This window comes from Phascolarctos cinereus, unplaced genomic scaffold (assembly GCF_003287225.1).
Source record: "Phascolarctos cinereus isolate Bilbo 61053 unplaced genomic scaffold, phaCin_HiC Scaffold_1;HRSCAF=81, whole genome shotgun sequence".
In the NCBI taxonomy this organism is placed as follows: Eukaryota; Metazoa; Chordata; class Mammalia; order Diprotodontia; family Phascolarctidae; genus Phascolarctos; species Phascolarctos cinereus.
Window position 1 is genome coordinate 68,540,475 of NW_027555514.1, and position 8,539 is coordinate 68,549,013.

The following is an 8,539-nucleotide window of genomic DNA, read 5'->3' on the forward strand; positions in this document are numbered from 1 at the left end:
ACCTCCCAAAGGGCCCCAGTCAGTAGTTACTGGTGTGCAGGAAAACTCCATCCGCTGCATACTTTCATGTGTCTCTCTAATTTAAGGTATGCAAACAAGGCTTTCTCCCATCGGAATGATCCCAGGCAATTTAGCTGAGGAGTTGTACACATTTCAGAAAAAGTCGAAGACTCTTGTGGGGGGGGGGGGAGAAAGGACTGATCCAAAAGGGATGAAAATTGTTCAAATGAACCATTATCATTGAATGTCCTCCTGGGGAGTGAACATATGCCAAAAAAAAAAATCTGTTGCAGAGTTTCAAGCAAGATCTTGAACTTCACCAACTTTTGCAATTCTACTTTTGTTGAAGGGATGAGTAGCTGAAGAAATACAGACACCCAGGAACATAAGGGGTAATAGATGATCTGACTCAGAATTTTGGAGCCAGAAGGAATATGAAAAGTCATCTAGTTATGGTATTGTTGATTTAAACTCATAAAGGACCTTAGAGGTCATGTTGGAGCCAGCTAGGTGGCAGAGTGTACAAAAAGCTGGACTTGGAGTCAGGAAGACATGAGTTCAAATCCTACCTAAATCACTAGACAGTGACCTGGGCAAGTCTTGTCCATTCTACCTTTGAAAAAAAAACCTCTTGTGTATTCCCCATTCTCTCCTCTGACGCTGCCACCACCCTGACACTGGCCCTCATCACCTCACACTTGGACCCAGACAAATAGCCTATTGGTTGGTCCCCTGCCTCAAGCATCTCCTCACTCTGAGGTTTGACCACGCACCCTATTTAATAAAATCCAGTGGTTCCCTATTACCTCCCAAATCACATACAGAATCCTCTGTTTGACATCCAAAGCCCTTCTTAACCTGCATCACCCCTGCCTTATAACACAGTCCTCTTCTGCCTCACTCCTCACTACCCTTCTCCCCCCTCTATTCTGCAATCCAGGGACACTGGCTTTCTTGCTGTTCTTCCCACAAGACACTCCATCTCCTGACTCCAGGCATTTTCCCCAGCTGTCCCCCATGCCTGGAATCTCTCCCTTCTCATCTCTGTTTCCTGGTTTCACTGGCTTCCTTCTAGCACTAGTTAAAATCACACCTTCTACCAGAAGCCTTTCCTGATCCCCCTTAATGCCAGTGCCTTCCCTAGCTCCATGTCCTGTTTATATCTTGTTTGTATATAGTTGTACAAATGTCTCTTCCATTAGATTGTGAGCTCCTTGAGGAAGGAACTATCTATCTACCCCCATATATGTATGTATATGCACACATAAATATATATATATATATATATATATATATGTATATATATATATATATACATACACATCTATCTATCTATCTATCTATCTATCTATCTATCTATCTATATCTATCTATCTATTTTTTACCTTTCTTTGTAATCCTAGCACTCAACCCAGTGCCTGGCACATGGCAAATGCTTTATTAATGCCTATGGATTGACTGACAACCTCTCTCAGCCCCAATTTCCTCATCTGCAAAATGGGGATAATAATAGCACTTAGCGTATTATCTTTTCCAATCCCCTCATTTTACAAATGAAGAAACCAAGTCCCAGAGGAGTCAGATGAATTGCTCAAGGTCGTACAGTTGACCAGTGGTAGAACCAACACCAGAACAGGTTTCCCAAGGGTACTCCATTTTACTACACCAAAAATGATTCATGGAGACTTTGAAAGTAAAAGCTAATAGCGTGGGTCCCCCATGAACTAGATATAAATCCCTGGGATTTGAGGGAGAGGTCCCTTATGAAGAAGTCAGGAAGGAGGGACCGCACACAAATTTCTAGACTCATCCTTCTGCAAGATCATATCACCTCTGAAACACACACCTTTTTGATACCTCCTGCCTCTTGGGGTCCCCCCTCCACCTCCCTCTGAGTGGAGAGGGTGGAGGTTGGACATCAGAAAGCTCCTCGGAGGTCTTCTATTTAAGGAGGCAGTGCCAGGGCAGACACCTCATCATTTCCCACCTGTCTCCAGGACTTCTTCATGCACCCTTCCTGGATACTCCCTCTCAATGGATAATTTTCCTTCCCCCTCTGTTTATCCACCCCCCACTTCTCCCTTTTCAGCCTTTTAAAAAACGTGTCATCTTCCCTCTCACCACCCTGCTCCACCCATTAGATTCTAAGCTTCTTGAGGGCAGGGACCATCTTTTGCCTTTCTTTCTATCCTTAGCACTTAGCACAGTGCCTGGCACATAGATGCTTATTGACAACTGACTGGAACTTCCCAGGATCCCAGAAAAGAGGAGAGAACCATATTGGTTGCTTAAAGAACTTAACACAGTAAAAAACCAAACCAAAACAAGAAAAACTTAACACAGGGTTATAAATGAGTAGAACCCTTCCCAGACTTTTCTAGCTCAGTTAAATTTTCCTATTGAGAAATCCTGTGCTTGATTTAAAAAAAAAATAGATGGAACCAGTATTTCCTGGAATTCACTAGCTAGGTGGCAGCTTCAAACCCAGGCTTAGCTGACTTTCTTAAAGGAACAGAGAGATTTCACAGAGACATCAGCTAAGGATTTCCCTCCTCAACCACCTCTTCTTTCAGTTGAGTATCACTTGTAGGTAGAGGAGGTAATACCAGCTCCAAGACAACCATACCTTGTATCAACAGGTCAGGTATTTTATCCAAAGTCCAGCATGAAGTAGAGCTATCCAACCTTCCTAGGCTTCTATCAGTTGTTCCCAGTCTGAGTTTGGCATTAAGGATAGCTTCAAGTTTAAAATAGAAGAAAGGGACTGTCTGGAGGAGAATGGGACTGAGTGGAAAATGTTAACAACTGACAATTATCATAGCGCATTGAAGTTTATAAAGCAATTTACACACGTTCTTCACCAATAACAAAGGTCTTGTTATTAATTCCATTTTACAGAGAAGGAAACTGAGGCTCAGCAAAGTTAACAAAGTTAACTCATGCACAGAGAGCTAGTGTCAGAGGTGGGGCTTGAATTCCCACTCTAAATCCCACATGCTTTTCCATATACCCTATTGCCTCGCCTTTTATCTGTAGATTAAAAATTGTTCCCATAGATTACAGGGTAAGTCTGCCAGCAGTGCCTATAATTAGTTTGGATTTCAACTACAGGACATTTAGATCTCCAAGGAGAGTATGCCAGTCTGGACTGAAAAAGGCGATCCCTGTTTCTCCAGCTATACCTAGAAACACTTCTTTCCTCCCCAGCTGCCTAGGACTGCCCTTAGCTCAGGAACTGGGTTGTTCAGATTATAGACATTAGTTACAATTAAGTGCTTGACTTGGACCTATTCTTTATTCTTGCCTCATTTTTCCTTGGGTCTGTTGGGTAAATGAAACTTCAAATGGCGAAATTCCATATATTTTGTCTGTGCTGATTTTGGCACATATCAACATCCGGCTTGCATGAACAAGAGACCCGACCCCAACTGAGGCCAGCTGGATGAATGTCACCAGGGACAGCCTCCCACCAGAGCGACTTGTTTTCTTTCTCAGGCCAAAGCCGCAAGGGGTCTGTCATAAATGGTATAAAAGACTGGGATACTTCATGTTTTGAAAAAAAGAGAGAGAGAGGGAAAATACATCAGCCCAGCATTCCTAGCAGGAGAAAGAAAACCTTGACTGCTTGTATTTAAAAGTCCCTATGATCTATAGTACCTATAATTCATATAGGGCTGTAATTTATGTATCGCTTTAAAGAACTTCACAAATATTACCTCCTTTGATTCTCACAACAAGTCTGGGAGATAGGTACTATTATCTCTATTTTATAAGTAAGGAAACTGAGGCTGAGAGAGTTTAATTGACTTGTCCAGATTAATAAATATCAGGGAAGACTTGAGTTAAAGTCTTCTTGACTATCTGTAGTAATTCCAAATTTCTGTCAAGGGTGAAGTTGAGAAGTGCATTGGATTATTCTCTCTCCTCTCTCTCTCTCTCTCTCTCTCTCTCTCTCTCTCTCTCTCTCTCTCTCTCTCTCTCTCTCTCTCTCTCTCTCTGTTTACAACTAGTAAATGTCTGAGGCTGGATTTGAACTCAGTTCCTTCTGACCCCTCTCTATCTCTTGAGAGCCCATGCAGTGCTTGCAATTCTCAGAAACCCTCTTGGACTGAGACACTATCTTTTTTTTTTCCTTGTAATTCAATGTGTTTTATTTGATGTATTTAAGAACATGATTCTGAAAAAAAAAAAAAAGGAACATGATTCTGACAAGGAACTCCCTAAACCGACCGCCCAAGGGCACAAACATGGTGAAGAATCCCTGGCACTAGATAATGTCTCCAAAGTCCCTGGTGACTCAAAATCCTATAATCCGGACATAAACAAATCAAACATATAAGCAGCAGGGTACAGGCTTTGTTAAACCTTCAGCCCTACTGCCCAAACTCCCCCAGCTCAAGCCCCTATAAGGCCTGGCAAACTGTCCAGCAGGTCACTGAGACACTATCTGGAGATTCATGGAATGGAATGGATTGGATAAAAATTATTATTGTTATTATAGATCCCAGGAAAGCTCTGGCAGCACCTCCTATCAATAGTTTAAGCCACAAGGATGTCATCCATAGGGAACTTTGCTCTTCCAATGCAGTTGGTATAACCACTCCAATCTGAATTGAAAAAAAATCCAAATTTCTCCACATATATGAATGAAGGAATGATAAAACATTCACAAATCATTCACTATATGCTAGATGCTGTACTAAATACTGGGAATCCAAATATCAAAGTGAGATAGTTCTGTCCCTGTAGAAGCTTACATTTAAATAGAGGGATGGCCATTCCATGTTCTGAAATGGAAAATCATAGAGATAGTGGGTGGAACAATTGACCTGCCCTTTCCAAGAATGGTGGCGGTGATAGAATTACCGTGTCCAGACCTGGAGAAGGAAAGTGTGGGGTATGGGTGGAAAGAGCACACATATGGTTGCATGGCATGCAGGGGGTCTGGATCAGGCTGGTTATGGAGTACCCCTACCAAACCAGGAGCGGAATTTGTTTTGTAAGTCTCTTCCTTAGACCCATAGGCACAGGCATCCCTTAGGAGCACTATTCTTCAGGCTATAGATGTCTCTATATTCCATTCCCCACCCATCACTGTACCCTTGATATCATTAGCTTCCTGGAGTTGGGCCATTCCACAGTGCTTTATCTCCTTAGCACTTGGTATGACATTATTCTTCACTTGAAGCTACATACAATACTTTATACTATTGATGGCTTACTTTGTCCCTCTCAAACTAGATTGTTAGCCCTTCCAGGGCACCATGTCTTCTCCTTCTTTCTTATCTTCCATTATTACAGTCTATTGTATTCTACTCAGAGAAGATAATCAATAATAAATAAATAAATTCAACCCACTCAAATGCCTGTGAATATTACATATATAGTTGAATTTTCATGCACGTGGATACCTACATTCATATCTCGATTTCTGTATCTTGCACATAGCAAGGGCCTAATAAATGCTTGTCAAATTGAATTGCATTTTGGCACTTAGTACAGTATCCAGCATGTAGTAGATATTTAATAAGTGTTCACTGACTAACTGGTTGGACATATTTTCCTATGTGCTTGCTTATCTGTCTTGTAATCTGATTTGGATTAGAATGTAAGTTCCTTGAGAGTAGGAATCATTTCATTCTTTGTATTTGTACCACTCAGCACACAGCACAGTATCTGGTATGCAACAGGCACTTGATAAATGCTTGTTGATTGATTGATTGATTTGCTTGATTTGAGTTGTAACCAGAGACTATGTCTCCTCCATAGACTCCCAAATTCATAGTAACCATGCAATTGATATTAATAAGGCCAACCTTAAGAGATGACCACCTATGGGGTAGGAATGAAGAGATTCCAGGAAGAGGGCCTCCTTCCCTTTCCAAATATAATTCCTCCATATGCTCACTGATGCCTAAATTTCCTTTAAGTGGGAACAAAGCCATTCTTTCCATAATTAGAGAATACAAATGCCCCTGGGAGAGGAAATAATTTGGCTTAGAGTCATACAAAGATGTAAATGATTGCTATCAAATTCTTTTCTGAAAGCAGGTTTTAAAGGAGGTGATTGGACGAGGAACAGGCCTCTGGATATGTGAGTTGGGCGAGGGCCTCTGGAAAAAGGAAGAAAGCAACTCAGAAAGGGGAAGATGGGCTCATTGGGTGGTTAAAAAAAATACCAACCTATTACACAAGTTGTTTTGGGATATGTGGATGACAATCACTTCATAATCATTTGGAATATTATACATACAATCATACTCTATGTGAAAGCAAAAGTTTCTCACATAGCACATGGGACACTTTAAGAAAAGCATTAGGAATGCAGAAAAAGCGCACAAAACCTCTCTGAAGGTGGATCATATTGTAAACATGCTGGTCTGCTCCATAGAAAGCAAGGGTTACTGACCATTTTTGTGCCATGGACTTCTTTGGTAGTCTAGTGAAACCTATGGATCCTTTCTTAGAGAAATGGTTTTTAAATGGCATAAAATAAATACATAGGATTACAAAGGAAACCAGTCACATTGAAATATGGTTATCAAAATCTATTTAAAAATAAACAAGTTCATGAACCTTTAGTTAAGAACCCTTGATATAGAGGATGTGGCCATTCCCACAATATGGTCAGCATTCATTTTTCACATTGTTTGGGGACAAGAGAGCTTCCTTCCGTGGGGGGAATTCTCCAGACTACACTTTGCAGAAGGCTATGTTTGAACTTGCCAGGTGTTGATGTCCCAACATTGATGCTTAATGAGAGACAAACACTCCCAGTTTGAGAAGAGGTGGGTTTTTTTTTTTTAATGCTGCAAGACGTCTTAGAGAAAGATTAGTTTAGGGCAGCGTGGATGTCAGTAGCTAGAACAGACACAGAGAGAGGTACAAGTGTCATGACCTAAACATGGTACTCTGAAAATCCAGCATGCCACCTGGGCAATGATGATGGCTGGAAGCTTAAATGTTCATTCAGTTCCCAAGAAGTCAGAGCTCTCTAGATTGCTGCAAAGTGATTAGAAGGGAAATAAGTAATCAGAGCAGTTTTGAACTCTAATCTTTAATCATGGCTGGTGTCATGATGGATTTGAATGTGTCTCTTTCTTGCCACGTTAGAGGGACCAAGAGATTAGCTGAAGCGTTCTCTAGCATTCCTCTGAACATGTGTGGAAATGATAACCATTTGGTATAGGTGCAGTGATGTTTATTATCTGAGGCAATTCCTTGTTATTTACCTTGCTATTCTTTTTCATCAAATGCCTTTTACTCTGAATTCATGTGGCATCTGGCATGATCTTGCTTGAATATAAATGAGTGGGGGCTCAGAACTGCAGATTTGAAAAAATTACAATCCAAACAATACTCTGACGCTGAGTGTAACTAAGAGGAGTATGAAAGCAATAAAGAAATGCTCAGTTAACTAAGAGAGTCAGACCCAGAGCAGTAAAGAATGACTTTTTTGTATTTTGTAGTAGATAGACAATAGAAAACTTCATTGTAAGACACCAGCCTTAGCTTGTGATTTGTAAACACAGTGATTCAGTACTTTAGGTTCCAGGGGTTGGTCAGAAGGAACTGACCAATAGAAAACATAGCCAATACCAGAGTCGTGTCTGCTATTGTAGAGATGTTCAAGGTAGTTCCATCATAGCTTTAAGATAATTGTGCTTCAGAAATAAAATTCAACACAATTGAGAAGAGATAACTTCTTGCTGGAAAGAATGAAAGAAAGAGGACCAAACTAAACTCTTCACATGCCCCATGACCTTTTGGTGCTCATTTTCCCTGGCTGTCACACTAGTCCATTTTCCTTCCCGTTGGTTAAACTGACAAGAAGCAAGAGAAAGAAGGGACTGACTTTCCTGACTTTTTTCATTAGTGATACCCATTATCTGTAATGCCCTAGAGCAGAAGGACAAGAGAGGGCTTTTTTTTTTCCTTTTCCTCTTAAAAAAAAAACCTGAACAGCAAGGTAATTAGATAAATAAAGGACCACAGATACAGGCTGCTTTAGCATGTGTAGGCAAAATTTGAAAAGCTGCCAGAAGATGCCAGAAATCAGATTTGGAATGAATGCTCCTCTTCCTACCCTCGGGCTTATTGTAAATGCTGATATTTGTTTAGGGCTTTTGAATATTGAATCTCATTGGATGCAAAAGGTTGGCCATAATATATACCAGTGAAATAAGATCAGTCAAAAATTGTGTCCTAGTTCTTTTACCTTTTCTTCTTAAAATTACAACAATACTTTGGATCAGGGAATGGAGGGATTCTTCATTTTACTGAAGCCATGTTTGAAATAACTGGATAGATTTCCCGATATCCCTTGACTGACTACCTAGGAGATATCAGTCCCAAAATGTATCAATTTATATTTATATTTCCACCTCAGGAATATTTTTCCTATTGTTCAATTTGCAAAAGAGATTCCCCAAGCAAGTACCTAAAGACATTTTCAAATGGCATTTTCAATATCTGCCAACCCATGAATGTTTCTATCTCAGCAAGAAAGGGCTTAGCTTGTGAATAAGCTTCCTCAACA